The sequence below is a fragment of the Ochlerotatus camptorhynchus genome, unplaced genomic scaffold (assembly GCF_037179485.1).
Source record: "Ochlerotatus camptorhynchus isolate MF236.1 unplaced genomic scaffold, CSIRO-AGI_Acam_v1.1 ptg000784l, whole genome shotgun sequence".
Lineage (NCBI taxonomy): Eukaryota > Metazoa > Arthropoda > Insecta > Diptera > Culicidae > Ochlerotatus > Ochlerotatus camptorhynchus.
Window position 1 is genome coordinate 82,304 of NW_027041249.1, and position 23,361 is coordinate 105,664.

The following is a 23,361-nucleotide window of genomic DNA, read 5'->3' on the forward strand; positions in this document are numbered from 1 at the left end:
CATTTAACGGTTGATTTGAATATTATCAGTTCCGCGAACTACTCGTCGCAGCGCTCGCATCGGATCACAATGACATTTCTATACATTCTATAGAAGTTTTATGCAATATTGTTTGCGAGTTAGCGAGCAAGCTTGTTTTCCGCGAGAAGCCCGAGAGATGTCGTTACTGTTTTCAAGAACAACTTTTTCAAAGAGTTACGTCTGTTTGTCTGTGCTATGTATGTACATCGAAAGTTGCCAGAAATAAGGATCTGTCGTTGACGCAACCTTCCCTAGCACAGACGTCTAAGTCAAAGTAAAAGACTATTTGATTAGATTGGCTTTTTTCGGCGACGTTTTAAAGTAAAGGAGTCAGGTGGGGAAATCGTACGTGTGAACGCTTGTATGAAAAAGTCCATTCGCCTTGGTCCCAGATTTCTTTATGACGATTGCGTTATTGCTTTCAAAACCGATTAACGACTCATTTCAGATGTTTACTGCGTCACGGCGGTATCTAGAGTGAGCACGCAAACGTCATTGATAAGTCTGACTTTATTATTTCGAATTTGATTTTTTGTGTTAAGCAAACCCCACACGTATTAATATATTGACGCGAAGGGGAATTATTGACATTAATATTGATGATGTGAATACAGAAATATTGTCAATACCGATGTATTGACGTCAATATTGAATGTATTGACAATACGATTATTGTCAATAAAAGCAATCGTGTACGGTCTACATTAGAAAAGTTCGCTTCAACGATCGACATAGATCAGCGTTGCCAGATTGTTTTCAAACTTATCGGTATCAAAGGTTTAAAAAATCAGTATTTACTAAAAAAAATCTATTTTTGCCATTTTCGAAGGCAAAAATTTCACCTTTGGGAGTCAAGTATTAATATTTTGTGGAAGTTTTTCGAAAGAAAGTGGCAGAAGCATCAGACCTTGATTACTGTGCTGAGGATTTGACTGGTAATTATACTTGATATGAATGTAGTTGTATTGCGATTCTAACATATGCTGTTAAGGTGAAGGGATGAGGAAGCCCTGAGCCAAAACACGTCGCTGTGTTTAACACGAACACTACTTTACGTAATCGAGTCAAATTGTTGTTATCGTTTGCATTCGTGTAAATAAACTGCGTTGGACAAGTTCGCGATATTTCACGAAGTTCACCAAATTTTGGTTAACTTTTCGAACACTACTCTTAATTAAGAGATTTCTTCAATAAAAACACTTTGTAGTCAATGCATAATCAATAAAACACTTTGAAGTCAATGCATCCAACATAACAGCATGCATTCATCGTCATCCGTGAAAGCCTTATTCACGCCGAGCTGTGCTATGGATTTCCATAAAACTGGACTAACTGCTCAATTCTACAGGCCACAGGAATTGTGTATGAAAAGGCAAAACACGCGAATATTCAATGTGACCCTATTCACTCATTAATGCATTCCCTTATAAACGGGTACCATACACAAACGATATCACAGATGGTGCGATCATACCACATGTAGTTGAGATAATATTGGTGGTTAGGTGCTTCTTATGATTATTATTTATGCGGGTTGGCATTAGCCAAACCTTCACTACTTTGCCACGATATTTTCGACGATATGCACAACTGAACGACTATTTGCAATGTACATCGTCATTATTTCAGCACGTTGTTTCGGTGTGAAGTGATTCATGGTCAGTGTTGGAAAAGTTCACGATATTTCACGAAGTTCACCAAGGGAAAAGTTCGCGAGTCATAGTGAGTTTTCGCGAACTTTTCCATCACTGTTCATGGTTATAATTGTACTGAATTGACGTTTCCAAAACTTTTCTACTCAAGTCAATCGGATGACAAGTGTCGAAGTTATTCAATGTTGGACCCTGTTTGTAAGAACGAGGATCAGACATTCTGGTTGTATCCCTCCAGAATTCGACCGGATGTAGCAACTGAAGCTCTATCGGCTATAGTCAAAGCCAATCTCAAAGTCGACAGTAATCCTGCTGTGGTTAAACTGATCCCGAAAGACAAGGACATTACTACCATTTCATCTGTGTCCTTCAAAGATGGTCTTGATCCATCGTTGAAATCGAAGCTTGGCTTGTGTTGAAGATTACGGGAATTTTGAAGATTACGGATCCAAACATTTCGAGTTCCTTTGATATGCCGGAAACCGAAAACACCGTTGCTTCCAGCTTAAACTTCTTCTACTACCACTCCTGTAATGGACTTAACCTTCCCGGGACGCACCAGTTTGATCATTTCGGAAGCCCTTGATCCCCCCGTCACCGTCGTGCCAATCCGTCGCATCTCGAAGAGTAGCGAAGCGTGTTTCAGATCGCATGTTTTCGGTGTACTACCAGAATGTCAAGGGTTTGCGTTTGCTGTTGGTTCCGGGCAGATATTGATAGCAGTGAAATTTCGTCTGATTACGTTTTCTTCCGTTGTGATCGCTCATCATTGACGGGAATCTAATTCGATGACTAACCGTGATGAAACATGAACAATTGTTATCTACCTCCTACCTAATTCGGGTACCGAGTTATATATTGCGCATGCAAGGGCAATACAACTAGTTGCAGATCGTTTTTAGGAGTCCGACGTAATTTGGTCGATCGGCGACTTCAATCTTCCTGATTTTCGATGGCATCTGGACGAGGACATTAATGGATTCATTCCTTCAAATGTCTCTACTGATACTGAGCTTAAATTTACAGATGTAATATTTTCCAACGACTTGAGGCGATTAATAGCTTCGTCAACACAAACGGCAGACTCCTGAACCTGGTATTTACCAATCTACTAGAGTATCTTGACCTGCTTGCACTATCTTCTCCGCTGTTACCTGGTGATAACCATTACACACCAGCCATTTCACTGCTTGACGAGAGTAACGCACCAACATTACTTGACGATCAAGATAAAGGTTTTAAAATTTGACTATTTGGCATGCGATTTTGAGTTGTTAAACTCTATTTTTGTGGACTTTGAGTGGGAACCAATTATAACCATGATTATCGAAAAATAGTACTGTAGACGAAATGCTATCAGCTTTTTACAAATCTCTATTAGAAATTATCGACTGCCATCGATATCTCGAAAAGAACAAGCATTGATCTTTGTGTTTAACAAATCGTGGTGGACTTCCGAGTTGCGTAATAATCTACGTAAGATGCGCAACCGATATTTCTTTGCGAAAAACGAGTCCGACAAAGCTAGACTTCACGAACTTGAGTTGGAGTCCTAAGTCATTTTTTCTAAAACACATGCAAAATATTGACACAGACGAAGTTCAGAAAGCCCTCGAAGATCTCGATTCAATGAAAGGACCCGGAACATACAGCCTGCCTTATGTGTGTGCAGCTACGCTTGCGACGCCCATCGCTGCTGTTTTCAACCGCTCGCTCCAAGACATAACGTTCTCAATTACGTAGAAAAAGGCGTACATAGTCTGGAAGTTACAATTGTGTTGGAAATTATCGAGGTGTATCCATACTGTACAGTCTCAGTAAGGTATTTGAGAATCTGTTCCACACAGTGTTGTACAGCGCAGTTTTATGAAGCATCGTTCAACAACATCGAACCTAATGTGTGTTATGTATCAACGATATCATGTGATTTAGAATCAAAGCAGCAAGTGTTGATTTTGCGAAAGCTTTTGATACAGTACCACACACTCTCATAGTTGAAAATGGATCACGAAATGGCTCTACCCGTAATAGTCTGCTGAATGCCGTGCCTTCCAGGACTTTCAACATACCATATGGCGTGCCACAAGGCAATGTTCTCGGTCCTCTTATTTTTATGTGTGAGCTGCTCTCTTCATCCAGACGACTTTCTTTTGTCGATGATGCAATACAGAATTGGACGTAACTGATACGTGGGTTCAGCCGTTTATCCGATCCCACTATGGTTCCGAAAAGTTTTGTGCCAGCTGTCACTATAGCCTAGAGGTTCTTCAATGGTACTTGAACAACAAAGTTGATTTTTTGGTCAAACATGGTTCTCCGACCCGACCAATCGATAAATGTTGGATGTTAAGTGAAAGTTGAAGGCAATCTGTACAATTAATGCTAAAAACTAGGTAAGTATATTGAAGTTGTGGAAAAATATGAAAGTTGGTGCAAAGAAAAAGTTCACACATTCTACAGAAACGCTACTCAATTATCTTCACGTTATTATTGCGGTTTCTATTGATATTTAGATTTTCTCGACAAAATGTGGAAGCTGCCAAAATCTTCTTTGGCTTTTGGAACCCTTACCATTTCAGTTTTTCTTTGAAGTTTTCGTGCGCAAAAACAATCACCAGCTGGTTTTGTTATGTAAACATGATCAGCTGGAAGCTTGAGTGTTCTCAAGGGGTTAAAAGTAAACATCACTAGAAATGTCATTGAAACCAAGCGTTCTAAGTATTCCAAGGTGGGAAAGGTAAGAGCGAAATGGAAAGCGAAATATGAGATCGGCGAAACTAAACTCACAAAGAGTCTAAATGGAGAAATTTTTTATAATAAAATGTTGTTCAAAACCCCTCAATTTTATGCTTTAGGTTTTCTTCACCTTCATGCAAACCCAAGAATGCAAACCAATTAAAACCCACAATTAATCTCTCTCCGCCCACAGGCAAAAAGCATTGATTTAACAAAAAAAAAAAAAAAAAACTAAAATTAAGTCCCATTCCTAAAGGAAACGCAAGGACCAGGTCAACAATGCAGGAAATATATAAAACACCGACGTCAGCTTCCACATCTTTCCCATCACAATCGAATCGCCTATATTGCCTTAGTGTAAAACTCCCACTTCCCACCCGAGTGAATCCGATATTGCGGGGATCAGATTCCTCTTTCAGGAAGGTTCCAGCAAGAAAGGATGGAACCATCAGTCCTTGCATGTTCAGTTTTGCTAGAAAATTCACCTTCTTAAAATGCTTTCGCCCTGTCCATCACCATCGACCGTCCCCCAGCGCGGATAAGGCCGGGCCTTCGCTGAAGTGCAAGTAGCAACGCAGCAACGAGAACTCCTACTCATCGCCAACCGACCGTCCACCGTGTCATCATCATCAGCGGGCAAGGACCGGTCGGAGCTGGCTGGCTGGCTGGCCTGCTGTCGGACGACAACGACGACACAAAAATCGCAAAAGAACAGGAATAGTGGCATTCCGTTTCATTCTTTCTCTTTCCTGCTATGGTAGCTCGTCGCCGTTTTTGGTCGCTCCGATCCGCTGTCTACCAACCACCAGCAGCACCGGACCAGACCAGACCAAAGCAGAAGCAGCAGCAGCAGTACACGGTAAGAAAAAAACAACCCAAAAGTAAGTTCTTTTCACTCACCTCGGCACTAAAGTGCAGGAAGTCAAAAATAGGTAAAGGCGGTCAAAGTAGTTTTCATTTACTTGTGTGCAATTCGTATGGAATTTTCTACTCGCTTTCGACCCAAAACTAAGTTAGTTGTACTTAAAAGTGGGTGAATATGATTATACTCAACGTTGGGTTTCCACACTTTAGTTGGATGGTTTTGCTTTTCCGTTTTTAACAACATTAGAAGGAGAAAAGGAGACAAACAAGTCAAAAATAAGTATAAGTAAACTGGCCGCTCGGTACTTTTTTCTTACCGTGTAGTTTAGAGCGAGCTTATTGAATCAGTGAGGGTGAGAAGGCGGGCAGGAAGGGTGTCAGAAGGGACACGTACCAGCAGCAGTGGTGCCATATGTAGGTGAAGTGTGCACTGCAGTCGGATTAAGAAGGTTTGTAAATCGAATTCCCTGTAAGGTTTTGCACCTAGGGGCGTCTCACTTTTAGAATGCCCATTGAATATGCATTTAATTTCTATCGTTTGAATCAACCAATCGGTGGGTTCCTTTTTTTTCTTTTTCGCATTTCAAGCTTATTGCTTATCGCATATTAACATATTGCGTGCTCTCAACTTAGTGTTCTAGATAGACTTCCATAGTTTTTAATTGAGAGCTTTTGAGGCTTGTAAAATTTTTGCATTAGTATAACTGTGTGGCAAGTACAATCATACTCTATGCCCAGAGAAGTCGAGAAATTTTCCAACCCGAAAAAGTCCTAAACCAGACTGGCCCCGTCACCTCCAGTATGGTCTTGCTTTGTAGCTGTGCCTTTAGCGACTGAGATAAGGGAGACCCCTGTACCTATACAATTCACATCCCGAGCAAAGGATTATACCAAATTGGGTTGTTTAGGGGTATTGAGGTGAATACATATTCGTTATCTGCATTAAAAATGGAACCGAAATCCAAAATTTCATCAATTTTGGTACACTGGAACTATTGTAAATAAGTACGAATACACTAGCAAAAATCACCATCTTAGCGCCCCTTGGAGGGACTTTGTATGGGAGCGAGCTGTCGAGGAATAGATTTAGTGTCAACGATCAACAATTTAAATCTTGATTTAAAAATCGAGATGAATGTCTACGGGATCGATAAAAATATCGTTGTGCTCAGAAAACGAAGCTCTATCAGATGATGTATAAAAATCGGTATGTTTTTCTAAGTTAAACAACCCAATCGATAGCAAGTTCTGATACCCGGCTGTCAAGATTTGATAACAGAACATTATATCATTGTGGTTGAATAAACAGTCTATGAAAAGAGCTCTCTTGTTGAGCTCTAATAGCTTTTTGGTAATAGTTGCATTTGAGATTATACATATTTTTGACTGGTTACACACTGAGACAAAATAACGTAAGAATTCCATAAGAACCACTTATGAATTTTAGCCATAAGAAACCGGTATGAATTTCATGGATTTGCATTATGAAAAATAATGTTGACATAAAAATTATAAATCGGTGCAGACTGGAATCGAACCACGGTCGGTGGGATTACAGGGCCCGTGTGTTGACCATTCATCTTTCAACGCTTGGGAAAGTGAAATGTTCTAAGGCGTATAAGTGTTACCTGGTGTTAGACGAAATCATTCTAAATCACGCGTATGAAATTCATATGTGCCGGTCATAAGTCGAGCTTTATGCACTTTCTGACGGCCAACCAATTGGTCATTACCTTTTGCGTTCAAGTTATATTTTTAATCCAGAGAATCCTAGTCCAAGAAAATTGTTCAAGATGATGGAGCTGGAAATTTCTGAGATATGTAACAGTAAGATAGGCTATAACATTTTACAGGGTGATTTGTGAGAGCTCAAATTTAGAGAAATTTTTGTAAATTCAATTTGCTAGATGCTGTTTTATTAAAGGATTTCAAGAATCTAAAATCACAAAAATATGCAAAATGCCGGACATCGGACAACAAATTGCGAAGAGATTTCGAAGTTCACCAAGAAATCACGTGCCGTAGGCTTTAAAATTATTTAGGATTCTCACTGGAATCATTTAAGAAAATACAACATTCTGTCTACAGAGTTAGGACATCTTTAGCGGCGGTCCAACCAACAATCAATACGAAACTAACGATTTTAAATTGGCTCACTACTTGACTAGCCTATTGGTCCCAAGAAAACGATTAACGTACCCCATTCTAGTCGAAATTCTAGTACTACGCAATGTTTGTTTTGATTCGCTATGAAAGTTTGACAGATAAAATGAGGGGTTATTGGTTTTTCCTATGTTTCAAGGGGTGAATCGATAAGCTTGGGACCGAAGAGAGTACCAGAGCTGAGCCAAAAAGTTGAGCACGTTATTTCGGGACCTTCTAGTCTTAGAGTTACCTCTATGGTCCAACCATAGAGGTAACTCTAAGACCAGAAGGTCCCGAAGAAACGTGCTCAACTTTTTGGCTCAGCTCTGGTACTCTCTTCGGTCCCAAGCTAATCGATGCACCCCTCGGAACATAGGAAAATCCACGAACCCCTCATTTTATCTGTCAAACTTTCATAGCGAATCAAAACAAACATTGTGTAGTACTAGAATTTCGACTAGAATGGGGTACGTTAATCGACCAATAGGCTAGTCAAGTAGTGAGCCAATTTAAAATCGTTATCCATCGGTTGCTATCTTTGACCTAATATTTTTGTGCCACAAATCCGGCATCACTGCCTTTGAAGGGAGTGATTCTGCCTGTTTTTTTCCGTTCTTTCCTTCCCTCAAGACAGTTTTCCATCCTGCTCACCCGCCTGCCCGTCTCTAAAAACTTTTGGACGGAGCCCTAGTTGCGTGTCTCGAACCTATACCCCATCATCCGGATGAATCCATCGGGAGTAATGCTGCTTCCGAATACGAATAACACTGTCTGCCGCTATTCACTTGCCGGATTCCCCCGAAATGTTTCCCCACGCGACAGCAGACACGGTTCATCTCACGAAATAAAAATCATCACTTCCACAATCGAAGAGAAATTTTCCAACATTTTCGACAAAAAAAAAGAAGCTCCATCTCTTTTCCTCGCTCACTCATCGGGCGGCACACCAGGCAAGCAAAAAATCTTCACTTTTTTTTCGGCTCTGTTAGCAGGATTTTCTTCCTTTCCACATTGCACACACACTTTTTTCGCTTGTTCAAACTTTCTTCCTCGCTTCGGCACCGAGATATTGGTGGTGAGGAATGCTAGAAAAATCTGCCAGCGTCTGTTCCGAGCACCAGTTTCCAGAGCATCTGCTTCTTTCTCCCGCTAGAATCTGTACACTCCCTCTATCAGCACCCGCACCAGAATCCGTTTCAGGAATAATCCCAAATCCTCGTTGGACGGATCTTATCCAGCCTCTTCCACTGCAGAACCAACTAACCCAAATTCAATAGCACAGACGAAGGAATTAGTTTTAACAACTCGGACACTGTAGCACTTTTAACTCTCGACTCGAATGAAGAAATTGCTTGCAAGCGACTGAGCCACGGTTTAAAATGGAACTGAATCGACAAACACTGAGTGCGGCGGCGGCAGCGGAGTGAACGGCTCGCTTTTTTGCTTCCTTTCCTCTTTTTTCAACTGCGTACTGACTGCGCTGAGGGAAAAAACGACAACGAAACGGACGAATGCTTCTTGCGCGAGCGAAGGCGTGTTTTGAACTGTCATCGACCGTCGCGAGCAGAGCGCATCAGAAACTGACAACTGGCAACTGACACTGACAGTTTGGCTGCGCGAATTCAAGAAGCGTTAGTGGATGTCATATTTTGATAATCGTGTGTTCGTTGCAAAATTTTCACGGCAAAACAAAATAATCTAACGCTTGAGTTGTTAACTCGGTTGTTAAGCTTACCGGTCAAAACATGATCCGAGCAAAAAAGTAGTACTCGTAACAATGGCATATAATGCTGAATTCTATCGTGCTTTGTTTCGAAAATATCTTCCAAATAAACAAACATCATCCAAAACTCCCGATTCGTCCACCGACTAAATCTATTGCCACATAAAAATTAATTTCAGTCGGTGTATTAATCAGCAGATTAAATCGTTTTTCGTCTGGTGCTACACCGAGCAAACGGCCTATTTAATAGTTTTTCGTCGATCGATTTAGTCGGCCAACTTTGTCTGCTGTTTAACCGGCAGATGATTTCAAACCTTAACATGTTTTCAGTAATTTATATGTCTTGAAGTAGCTTTTTATTTAAGAACAATGCATAGTTTTATGCATTTTGTACAAGATTTTCTTATTTCATGAAACTAACCAATTTGGCAAACAATCAATGAAATTGTCAAGGGCTGTCAAAGACTTATCACCGTCGGTTAGTGCTTATTCCTGTCACCAGGCGCGCAGGAGTTTAAGTTGGATTTCTCAATAGAAAATGCAAAAAATGCACGGTGTGGATAAATAATGTATTTGATTAATAATACATAATATGAATAGCATAAACTGCGACATAACTTTATACGAAATCCGAATAATTCGATTCTCCAATCGACCTTTCGCGCATGGATCTGGAAAATATAGTATTGTCGCGCTTATGTTAAATTCTCATTTGGTTACGGTCGAAGCGTGCCCCTCATAAGCGCGATGCAACCCCGCTCATAAGGATTATACACAGGTGTGTAACTTTGATAGTATTTTATGGCAGCGGCTTGATTAGTGAATCCTGGATAAAGAGCCGCCGTGTGTTAAATCAATGGGCGCAGTCGTACGGCCATAAACAGAAAATAGATGGTATAATCAACAATCAATACGAACTAACGATTTTAAATTGGCTCACTACTTGACTAGCCTATTGGTCCCAAGCAAATCGATTAATGTACCCCATTCTAATATAAATTCCAGTACTACACTATGTTTGTTTTGATTCGCTATGAAAGTTTGACAGATACAATGAGGGGTTCGTGGATTTTCCTATGTTTCGAGGGGTGCATCGATTAGCTTGGGACCGAAGATAGTACCAACCGGTGAACACTCGTGTTTATTTCAGTTACCTTGGGGACGTAATTTAAGATTAGCCTCGGTCCCTTTCAAATCGTACCATTATTTATGTACGGTCCTTATATTTTAAATGACGTTTCACATTCATCTAGTGATGGCCGATTTTCATTCGAATAATCGATTAATCGATTAACGAACCGAAAAGTAAAATATTTGTAATCGGTTATATCATGCCGTTATAAGCATTAACATCTCCAGAGGATCAGCACCGATCGTTTCAAACATGTGCTGAACTCTCATTGGTGGAAAAATGGCAGCATAGCGAACAAAAAATAATCGATTAGTTGTTAATCGACTAATTAAACAATGGGACATCTCTGATTTTGGTGTGATTGTTTTGAAAAAAATGAGCGCAAAATTTCATCTCTACCGAGGGGGCAGTAAAACCACAAAATTACCTTGAATACAGGAGGTATTCATTGGATGAAAGGGACAGTGAAAGAGGACACTAAAATAGAAAGTTTTTCTTCCGACAGTTTCATCTTAGTATTCATCTTTGATAGTACCAAAGAAGAATACTAAGATGAAACAGTCGGAAGAAAAACTTTTTATTTTAGTGTCCTCTTTCACGGTCCCTTTTATCCAATGAATACCCCCCGTATGCAAGGTAATTTGGTGGTTTTGCTGGCCACTCAGCAGAGATGAAATTTTGCGCTCTTTTTTATCAAAACAATCACACCAAAATCGGAGATGTCCCATTTGGTTAATTATTCGATTAACAACTAATCGATTATTTTTTGTTCGCTGTGCTGTCATTTTTCCACCAATGAGAGTGCAGCATATATTTTAAACGACAATCGGCCATCACTAGATGAATGTGAAACGTCATTTCAAATTTAGGGCCGTAATTAAATTCTCCGTAATAATGATACAATTTGAAAGGGACCGGGGCTAATCACAAATTACGTCCGAACGGTAACTGAAATAAACCCGAGTGCGGACCGGTTGATAGTACCAGAGCTGAGCCAAAAAGTTGAGCTCGTTTCTTCGGGACCTTTTGGTCTTAGAGTTACCTCTATGGTATAATCGCTTTTTGAGAAATTATCCTGCCACACACAATAAATATTGTATCTGAAACTGATTATTCGTCATTGCAGGCTAATTGGGAATGTTACCGTAAATTTCCTGCCGTTGTCTCTCCTGCTGCTCCTTCTGAATAGCATCAACGGCTGTCGATTCGAATATTCAGATCTATTGAAGAATTGATGATAATCTGGATGATAATTATATGAACTGTTAATTAACTTTAATATTTACGTAGCTAATACGACATCCTTCATCGGTTCAGTCAAACATTTCTGATTTTTTACGTAGAACTACGTCTTTGTCGACTATACTGGGGTGCAAATCAAAAAATATGTGTGGTGAAGGAGTGTTAGGTTTTGAACGCTTGTAACTTTGGCATTTATAGATGAAATTAAAATCTAAATACGCCAATCGATAGGATATTACATTACAAACCTGCTGAAATAAACATTTTTGTTTTTCCTATTTTGCTTTAATTAAACTTTTGAAAATGTACAAATGATAATTTTATCACTGTTTTCATGAAATAAGCCTTTTTCCCAAACCCAGTCATCATAAACGAATACCACTTGGTTGCACATCATTCTGCTTGAACCTGAAAAGATATAAATCAGCGCTGCTCTCCTGCCTTTGCTCATTACCGCTTCGGACGGCGTCACACTAGGTCCTGCAGCAGGCAGGAACAAGTCAGCCGCCAAAGGTGGATCACGGCGTGTCCACCACAATGAGGAATGAGACTTGAAAAAACGTGCATGTAAAACCCCCTCCCCCTAAACAACCTCGCCCCTCCCCCTTTAACATAACCCGAAAAAGACATGGACTTTGACGATCACTTTTTTCCGGGAAATAAATTTTATACAAACCACAATTATTAGTAAAAACAGAAGTTTTTCCCTTAATTTCTTACCACACCAAAACTTTCAAATTTGAGATAAAATTTGCTTGAAAGACATATTCGATGATATTTATTAAGTTGATGAATTACACACAACTGACGGTAAAACAAATACTGCTATAGAGCTTTTTGACGTTAGATCGGCGCACACTACTGCACCATTTAAATCGAACGAGTGCGAGCAAGAGGGAAACAGATTAGTGGGAAAACAAACCGTCCATTCATCCATGTGTACTAGATAGAGAAAGACAATTAAACGTCAAAAAGGTCTATATATCCAATTATATTAACATCACAAGTCCATCCTATTTTACATATTCTGCACAAAAGGAACGTTCTGTCCAACCCCCATTCATAATAAAATGGCGGGAAACCTGTCCGTTGCAGGGCTTAGAAAGTAAGTTTTGTGCAGAATATGTAAAAAAGGAGGGACATCGAATGAATTTTTTCTGCAAAATATGTAAAAAAGGAGGGATGTCGGATACTAACCTAAATGCATATATCATGCTTCATAGATAGCGATAGATGGATAGGTTCAACGTCATACTGCGGTTGTGTCTAGGACACAACCCTTTAATTTTTTTAGAGCAGTTGTTCGTAAAAAGTAATCTTTAATATTCATAGATTTTGGTCATAGATCATGACTTATGCATTTCAATAGAATTTCATTTGATTACTTTGTGTACCTTTATAAATGCAATGTGAATAAAATAATGAATGATATATAGTATTCGATAATTATAAGCATTAATTATCACTTATGAACTAAATAATTAATTATATGATTTGAGTAGTAGCTATTCTGAAGATCCGAGAGATGTCGCCCCTTCAGTGGTAGGAAAATCATTTTTGCAGTATGGAGAATATCAGAAAATCCACGATTTGTGACTTAATATGCTTTCACAGAAGGAAACAAATAAACGAGTGTCTACCTTATCACCATAGTAATGTACTCGTGCAATTTTCATGCATCTAAAACATCGCCCATAAAGACGATAATGAATAAAAACTGAAAATTTTCATGCATTTCCAAATGGTTTCCTACCATTCCCATACATTCAAAGTGACTGGCCCTCTGGATGTGGATGATGTCAAAAACAACAAAACATGATTAATTGATTTTCCTTGCGTGTAAGATCCTCAACAACCCTCCTTTTTTTATTGTAAAGGCTCATCATCGGTGTATTAATCAGCAGATTAATCAAAGATGAATACTACATGAAACTGTCGGAAGAAAAACTTTCTCTTTTAGTGTCCTCTTTCACGGTTCCTTTCATCCAATGAATACTCCCGGATTCAAGGTAATTTTGTGGTTTTGCTGCCCCCTCGGTAGATATGAAATTTTGCGTTAATTTTTTTCAAAACAATCACACTAAAATCAGAGATGTCCCATTTTTTAATTACTCGATTAGTTGTTAATCGATTATTTTTTGTTCGCTGTGCTGCCATTTTTCCACCAATGAGAGTGCAGCACATGTTTGAAACGATCGGTGATGATCCTCTGGAGATGTTAATGCTTATACCGGCATGATGTAACCGATTACAAATATTTTACTTTTCGGTTCGTTAATCGATTAATCAATTATTCGAATGAAAATCAGGCATCACTAGATGAATTTGAAACGTCATTTTAAATATGAAATGCGTACATTAATAATGATACTATTTGAAAGGGACCGGGGCTAATCACAAATTACGTCCCCACGGTAACTGCAATAAACACGAGTGTTCACCGGTTGATCGCTGGTATAGTCGCTATATTCATAGTCTGATGGATAGAATTTCGATCTATCATAAAGCGGAACCAATTCAATATATTTTAGACCAACAATTGAAAAGGTACTATGAACTTTTATAAACAAAACTATGATTCTTTTTTCCTCACCAATCAAACGCAAATTACCGGCATCATCGGCAACATTCGCCAACCCATAGATGGTGTTAGTTTGCGTAGGCGAGCCTTGAGTCACGAGAAAAGGGTTTCCGAAGTTTTATCCGCAATAGTTGATGTGCTCTTTTCTGTTGTTGGTCGAGATTTGCTCGATTGGTTCCGCTATTTGACAGCTCAATTGGTTCCCGAGATTCTATCCGCCAGACTATGAATATAGCGGCTATAGTTGGTACCACCGCTCGCTGAAAATCCGGTACAATTCCGACAATGGCGGATGAAGCAAGGCTGACCGAACGTCGGTTGTAGTGCGATGGCGGGTTGATTTTACCGGGGCTGGTATAGTGGTTTGTGGAGATGGTTCCGATGTACAGGCGCTTTTTTTTCTGACGAAGGCGGTCGACGAAAGCAAAGCCGCCCTCTGTCGAACCGGGAAGGGAAATTCTCCTTGGCGTTTCAGCCCGAGTACGATGTCCTTTACGTTTAGGTCAAGGTAATTAAATGTCACGTAGACCGTAGCGTGCAATGGAGGTCCTTGACTCGCCAACCAGAAAGCAATTTAATTGGTTGAAAAGGTCCTAGTGTGGAGGTAACATCCATTAGTGCCGTTCTTGGTGATTTACACTTCACCTTGATTTACTACTCGCACTTAGTATTCTGTTAAAGTATACTCCAATGACACTTCTGGTCTACACGCTCGCCTTAGATAATGTGAAAAATGGCCGTTCTATAAGCATCGCAGTCTTCAGCTCATCACCCATGACCCCGTGTCACCATTTTGCCGCGGCCATGCGCACCGTATTGTCTGCCCAGTGGGTTTCACCGCAAGTGTTATACAAATTTACTTGAATGCTCGATCACATGGTGCATATTTAAAATATTGTATTGGACCTTTGTAACAAAACGGTTACAATAGTAAAAAAGTAAAAAAATAATTTAAAAAAGAACAAAAGGAGTAAAAATACACAAACTGATCTTAAACTAGTGTTTCCTATCCGGCACATCCCAGGAAATTAGTTAAAAATCACGTTTCCCGATTCCGGGAATTGGTTACTATTTCCCGGGAAACACTTCAAATACTTTTAAAACAACTCATGAGAGTAGAGGTTATTTCAATCTAAAATGGCAAGGCTGGGTGATTTCTAAAATGAATTAAATTAGCATTACTATTTTCAAAAATAATCGGATAAATGCAATGCTTTAGATATGCTGAAATATTTACGGAATATCCTCAAATACTATTAGCACAACTCATGAGAATTGAGGTTCAATTTAACTTATAAATATTTCATTTCGGGTGGTTTCTAAACCAATGAAATTAGAATAACTATTAAGGAAGTTTTGGGTGAAAATTCCAAGAGGAGTCATCAGAAATTTCAAAAACGAAAGTTTTAAGAAACTTCCAGAGGCAGTCTGAAGATCTTCTAAGGTATATCGGAGGAATGCTCCAGCAGTTATTAGAGGAATTTTCCGAGGGAAGCCAGAAGATATTTCCGAGTTAATTCAGGAAAACTTCTGGGGAAATCAGAAGACATTTTAATGCTAAGGCAAGACAGGGAGTCTAGTCGCATAGGATTATTGAGCGAAAACCCAAAACTTGATAACTTCAAAAAATATAAATCAAAAACGTTAAAAACATCGCTGATTTTGTGATATAATGTGTAAAAATGCCTAAATTTTCAAGGAAAAATATAAAAACATATTGCGGCCACTATCTACAAACCATTTTTTTTAACTAGTTCGTTTATTTACTAGGCTCAGTCGTGTGTGACACTTTGCGGAGCCAAAATCAGTAATGTTTGATTTACTTTTTAAATAGCAGTATTTCTAGGTTAGTATTGGGTACCAATTACTCGTGGCGGGCTCGAGGTTAATGGGTAATAATTTCAATTGGAAGGATCTAGGTAGGAAACTGGTTTCTGAAGCCTCCTTCAGATACTACTCTCGGATGGTTGACCAAATCCTGACTGGGCAGGGGCAAGTAGCACAGGAACAGGAGGATAATAAGACTGGGACACAATGGCGGGAAATTGTTTGGAAAGGAGGGGATAGTCACATCAAACTCTAACATCAGACAAACAAAGGAATTCGTAGATCGCTTGCATGTAGGGAAGATCACGTGTTCCCAATACATCTCTTACTTCACGGAAGGGTTGTCTACCTCGGGCCACTAGGGTATCCAATAGTCGTGCTCTGGAGGCGTCATTACCCGGGCAATACCAAACTGCGTGATCGATGTCATCATAACCGGTTCTGCACCTACATATATTGCTGTCAACGAGGTTTATTCTATAGAGATGTGCGTCTAGCGAATAGTGGTTGGACATAAGTCTTGACATCACTCGAATGAATCCCCGACTTACATCCAGACCTTTGAACCACGCTCTCGAAGAAACATTTGGAATAATGGAATGTAACCACCGCCCAAGAGAATTATTTGTCCAATCGTTTTGCCAACTTAAAAGAGAACTCTGACGTACTAATGGGAAAAATTCATCATGTGAAATTCTTCTATCATAAATCTCGCCTTGTTGTGCGCCCACCTTTGCGAGAGAGTCTGCCTTCTCATTGCCTGGGATTGAGCAATGTGAGGGGACCCATACAAAGGTAATCATATATGATCTTTCGACCAGCAAACTCATCTGTTCCCTTACCTTTGAAAGGAAATAAGATGAGTGCCTACCTTGTTTCATCGACCGAATAGCCTCAATCGAACTGAGACTATCCGAGAAGATCTATGGGCATATCGGAAATCATCCCCAATGCGAAGTTGATTGCTGCTAGCTCAGCATCATAAACGGAACAAGGTTCCTGAAGTTTCCGAAAGGCGGTTGAGTATTCATTGAAGACGCCGAAGCCAGTGGATCCATCAATGCGTGATCCATCAGTGAAAAATCTTCTATTGCAATTGACTTGTTGGTACTTTTCAGCAAAAATGTGGGGAATTGAGATAGGTCGAAGTTGATCTGGAACTCCTTGAATAGCCTGTTTCATGGAGAGATCGTAGTCAATGGGGGAACTGTAGTTAGTAAAGCATACACGAGAGGGGTTATAGCAAGGAAGGCTAATATCCGATGACATATAATTAAGATAGATTCGCACGAATCTAGACTGGATGCTCAATTCGAGCATTTCTTCGAAGTTTTCAATCACAAGGTTGTTACTGACATTACATTTAATCAATATTCTTAATGAGAGCTCCCAGAAACGGTTCTGCAGGGGTTTTACGCCCGCTAGGACGTCTAGGCTCATATTGTGTGTTGAATGCATACAGCCAAGGGCAATACGTAAACAACGATATTGAATACGTTCCAATTTGATTAGGTGGCTTTTTCTTGCCGAGTGGAAGCAAAAAGAGCCATACTCAATAACTGAAGGAATAGTCGTTTTATATAGTTTAATGAGGTCTTCCGGGAGAGCACCCCACCATGTCCCGGAAATTGATCGTAGAAAGTTGATCCTTTGTTGACACTTTTGTTTCAAATACGTAATGTGGGTAACCCAAGTGCATTTTGAATCAAACCAGACTCCAAGGTATTTGAAGGTTAAAGATTGGGTAATGTCTCTGCCCAAAATATTTAGACGCAGTTGGGCTGGAAACCGCTTCCTTGTAAACACTACCAATTCAGTTTTTTGCGGTGAAAACTCGATCCCTAAATTTCTTGCCCAGAGAGACAGATTATTTAGGGAATTTTGCAATGGTCTTTGCAAGATTTCTGCACGTGGACCTCTCATGGAAACCACGGCATCATCTGCAAGCTGTCTAAGCGTGCATTGATTATCTAAACAGTTATCAATATCTTTGACATAGAAATTATAAAGTAAGGGACTTAAACATGAACCTTGGGGAAAGCCCATGTAGCTAATTCTAGAAGTTGTCAGTTGACCTAGATTGAAGGTCATTTGTTTTTCTGACAGCAAATTATACAAAAAATTATTCAAAATACCGGGTAATCCACTACTGTGCAAATTGTCTGACAGTATGTCTATGGAACCCGAATCAAATGCGCCCTTAATATCCAAAAAGACTGAAGCCAATTGCTCCTTGTGCGCAAAGGCCAGTTGAATATCAGATGAAAGCATCGCTAGACAATCGTTTGTTCCTTTACTCTTCCGGAAACCAAATTGCGTATTTGAAAGTAGATTGTTTGATTCAACCCAATGGTCAAGTCTTAATAGTATCATTTTTTCTAATAATTTCCTCAGGCATGATAACATAGAGATCGGACGGTAAGAATTGTGATCAGACGCTGGTTTCCCAGGCTTTTGAATAGCTATTACTTTAACCTGTCTCCATGCTGGTGGAACTATATTGAATTCCATAAATGAATTATATAGGTTAAGTAATCGTCTTTTAGCGATATCGGGGAGGTTTTTTAGAAGGTCAAATTTGATCCTATCGCTTCCCGGAGCAGAGTTATTTGATGAAAGAAGTGCCATTGAAAATTCCAGCATTGTGAATGGTTCATCCAGAGAACCGTTACTTCGGGCTGTATCCCGTAAAGTTGGTTGTGCTGGAGCAGAATCTGGACAAACCTTTTTAGCGAAGTCGAATATCCATTGGGAGGAGTACTCTTCACTCTCATTGGAAGATGAGCGGTTTCGCATATAGCGAGCCTTTTTCCAAAGCGTTGTCATCGAGGTTTCTCTAGAAAGTCTCTCGATAAAAGTACGCCAGTAATTTCGTTTCTTTGCTTTTAGTAAGTTTTAAGCTTTTTTTCAAGCTTTAGATACTTTTCAAAAAGCTCAGATCTTTCATGTCTACGATAATCTTTAAAGGAATCGAATTTCTCAAGATACAACTTTGTGCATTCGTCATCCCATCCAGGGGTGGCGGGTCTTCTTTTGAGGGATGCACTTGGAACACGTCGTTTCTGAGCTTCTAATGCGCTTTTGTAGATTAGCTCGGTAAAGAAACGGTTCTCTTCCAGTGGTGGTAGAGGATCGGTAGAATCAATACCAAGAGTTACCGCCGATACAAATTTTTGCCAATCAATGTTCCTCGTGAGGTCAAAAGGAACTTGAATTGACTGATATGTTTTTAGACGACCACTTTTGATTGAAATAATAATTGGCAAGTGATCAATACCATGGGGATCATTGATAACCTTCCACAGACAATCTAATGATAGTGAGTTAGAGCACAAAGAAATGTCAAGACGGCTCTCTCGAGCAGGAGGGTTTGCTATACGTGTTGCTTCACCAGTGTTCAAGATAGTCAAGTTGAAATCGTCGCACAAATCATAGAAAATACCCGCTCTATTGTCATCGTATGATTCGCCCCAACCAGTACCGTGTGAGTTCATATCGCCCAGTATTAGAACTGGAGATGGAAGGATATTAACTGAACTCCAAAGCTGACGGCGGTTTATGGAAGTCCTTGGAGGGACATATACAGAAGCTATGCAAAGATCTTTGTTCTTCACATTTATTTGGCAAGCGACAATTTCAATGCCTGAAATTATTGGGATTGAGATTTTATAGAAGGGGTAGCACTTTTTGATCCCCAAAAGTACGCCACCATATGAATCATCTCGGTCCAGGCGGATAATGTTAAAATCGTGGAAGTTTAGTTCATCTTCAGAAGAAAGCCAAGTTTCACAGAGTGCAAATATATCACAATCAGAATTGTGAATCAAATACTTGAACGAGTCTAATTTAGGTATTAAACTACGACAGTTCCATTGTAATAAAGTGATCATATCTTGATCCTCACTCGACGAATTATCCATCGAAAGATATGAATTCACCAATGAGGGGCCATGATGCAGTCAATTGCTTGAAGTAGTTTCCGACTATAGGAACAAGCAGGTCAATAAGCCTTCGAAGTGGCGATTCGTCGGGAAAGCCGAGGGCATTCAAAGTATTATCCACAATGTCCTTAAATTTAATCTTTCCTCGCTTGGACGGGAGAGTTTTCTTTGAATTGCGAGTAGACGTGGTGTTTATTTTTGGTAACCTCTTACGATTACCTTTATTAGGTAGCGGCGGGGTGGAAAAGCTGCAGCAAGGATCAGATGGAGCAGCAATTACCGATTTGTTCGGGTTTTTCAATGAATCCTCGCTACCTTCAGATTTTTGCATGTTTTTGAGAGTGGTTTTATTTTTTTTCCGGCGCACTCCCGGGGAGCTAGTCGGCTTCCTTTTACCGGGGGCGTGTACCTCCGGAGACTCACTCTCATCTGCTATGTCAGAGTCCAGTTCATCGGAAGACAAAATCTCAAAAGTGTTTTCATTTTGAGCGGCTGATGCCAACGAAGCAGAGGATCCATTTTGCAACTTAACCATTTCTGCAAACGTCAGCTTGGAGCGTTCTTTTATTAAACGCTTCACATTGTTGGTACGCTTCTTGTACGCGGGGCAGTCCTGCAAAGCATGAAGAGGTTCTTTGCCACAGTAAGCACATTTAGTTGCTTCCTGTTGGCAAGCACCCTCCATGTGGTCTTGGCTACATTTGCCACAACGGGGCTTGTTGTCACAAAAAGCAGCTGTGTGTCCCAACTTTTTGCAGTTGGTACAATTATATACCCTTGGTACAAAAAGTCGCACCGGGAAAAAAACATTTTCAATTTCTAAGAACTTTGGGAGAACCGATCCAGCGAAAGACACCTGTAGTGAGCCTGAAGGGGAATAAGTCTTTTGACCATCTACCGTGGTCGCTGAATACAATATCCTGCAACCCAGAACGTCTACGGTAGATGTAGCAGCATTTTGAAGGCGCCCCATACCTTCCATGACGTCATCACACGTCAGGCTCACTGCAGAGACCACGCCGTCTATCTCCACATCTCGAGATGGGATGTAGACGTAATACTCTTTGTTATAAGCCTCGTCGTCAGCAATATCATTTGCGATATTATATGTAGGCGCAGTTATACGCAGTTTGTTCCGATTGACCTGATGAAATTCGGTCCCCGGGAAAAGACGCGTCAATATTCTTTTAATCCCTAAAGTGGACCCTACACGATTGCTTTTATTGTCAATAATCGTATTGTCAATACATTTTATATTGACGTCAATACATCTATATTGACAATATTTCTGTATTCACATCATCAATATTAATGTCAATACTTGTAAGTATTGACAATATTTCTTACCGTGTGGGGTTTGCTTAAGAAGTTAAGGGCTTTCTCTTTCTGCCGAAAATAGACAACCCAAGGCGAGGCAGAGGACGCCTGATAATGGCGCTTTCTAAGTTTATCATTGGGAGGCTTACTGCCCCCCTTTGAACCATCCATTAGAAATTAAAAATTGTCGTCAAAAAGTAATTATTATTTTACTTTTTTTTATTAACGAACCACCCTATGTGGAACGATTCTACTGGGGGAGAGACAGACGATCCACAAGCAAACAGTCAGAGGAATGGGAATACAAAAACAGATACGTGCTACTATTTGCCCTTACCGTTTCTACTGCTATACTGTTGCTGCTCTGCCACAATAGATGCCGGTCGTACACATCGTCCGTGCGGTGGCTCACTGCTTTCTGCTGGTTATTGTTTCCAGTCGTACACACCGTCCGTGTGGTTGTCGTTTGCCGATGTGTATTACACGGCTCTTGCTGCTGACTATGGCTCCGATAAAATCAATTTTATCTTCGAGCGGGTTAAAGATGGACAGTCCGATCGTAGGCTTCGCCAGGATCGGTTGCTTCCTTATGTAATGCGCGAGTCACCTGAGGCACAAAAACTGCTTTCAGAAAAAAAAACTTTTCACGGTGAAAACACTTTTAAAGCTATGCCATGTGACGAGACAACAGGCCTTGATGTTGCTCATTTGCAAGCAGAACGAGGAATGATCTACAAACCATGACAACCATAAAAACAAATACAATCAATGTTTTTCTGAACGAAATCCTGATATTTTAATATTATTATGTTTTCCTAAAAATAATGTTTAGGGACCTTTCATTTCAAGAACAACAATTAAAAAAGCATCCACTTCATTTTGTAAACAAACCTGGCCTTACAACATTTTGTGGCGAACTGAACTCCGCCAACGCAAACCAACAAAATGAACAGGTAAGGAAAATTCTCCTCTACCCGGTTGTGTTTTAGGTATGCGAATATAGGTTTCGGTTCGCGAGAAAAAGGCCTTACAAGGTTTGTTTACAAAATGGAGTTGAGGCCTTTACAATTGCTGGTCTTGATTTGATATTTTGATCTTGAAAAACGGCCCAGTGGTTCAAAAGTCATTTTTGAAAAGATTCGATTTTTTGGACCACCCTAACATGGAAATGGTCACTCGAATGACAAAATAAAAAAAATACTGGTCCAATATTTCGCCGTAAGGAACTGTATTATTTTGCTATGGAATGGCTGTATATGAGTTTCATAAACTCCACATCGCGTTTAGCCAAAATATTCCGAACTGGAACATTAGGTTGTCTTGAGGTAGACAACGCAGGAAATAGTACAGCTCAGATCTAACTCCACGATGCTCAGCACAAGAACAAATAATGTGATCTGAGTCCTGGTAATGGAATCAATATGACGCATGTTATTTTATGAATATTTACCGAACGAACCTCCTCCATGAGTTCAGGTATAGCCAAAAACGGCACAAACGAACTGACTTTCTTTTCCCGTATCCATCCACCCCAATGTTTAAGTAGCATAACAAATTAATAAACACAAACGAGAGAACGTAGCAACAAGTTAATGCTTCAACCAAATAGCAGCATAAAATCGTTCTGCCACCACACAAGAAACAAACCGCCTCCGCCATCGCCGAAGTGAAGATAGCACATGTGAGCATGAGAGCATGAGAGCATTATTTCGAGAGAAAGAGAGTCGAACAACACAGCATAATTGTCGAGCGAGCGAGATAATGGGAAAATCCAGCAGCATCCAGAGCAATGATCATCACTTTTCTAACACGACGGACACAGTTGCTCCATACAGAGATTTATCTCACCTAACATTCATTGTTTATCGAGAAAGGATTCTGGTGCGATCATTGGTTGGGTGGTTGGATGAGAAGCATTATATCTAAATGAGCAGGTCGGTCGGAGTGCTGAGAGATGTGACGGTCGGGGAGAATGGGGTGAAATGTGCCGCTTTCGGGGGATAGTTTTACTTTTCATAAACTTTGAAAGATAATTACTATTGAAATACCTTTTGTGAATTGAATATTATAATTACTAACAATTATTGCCACAGATAGCTTGCTCTACCCCACAGCAATATTCCAGAGAATCGAATGCCGTCTATAGGGAGGGAAGAGCCCCGGCCCACGACCACGACGGC

At 40.0% G+C, this 23,361-nt stretch overlaps 1 long non-coding RNA gene across 2 annotated transcripts in view; it reads right to left on the reverse strand.

Moving 5' to 3' along the window:
* LOC135715024 (uncharacterized) overlaps positions 1–8,949 on the reverse strand; it is a 49,527-nt gene extending 40,578 nt beyond the window's left edge. For both annotated transcript variants that reach the window (XR_010518920.1, XR_010518921.1), the window contains exon 1: positions 8,683–8,949. This is a non-coding gene — a long non-coding RNA (uncharacterized LOC135715024). The remainder of the gene's footprint in view (positions 1–8,682) is intronic.
* Between the last annotated feature and the right edge of the window lie 14,412 nt (positions 8,950–23,361).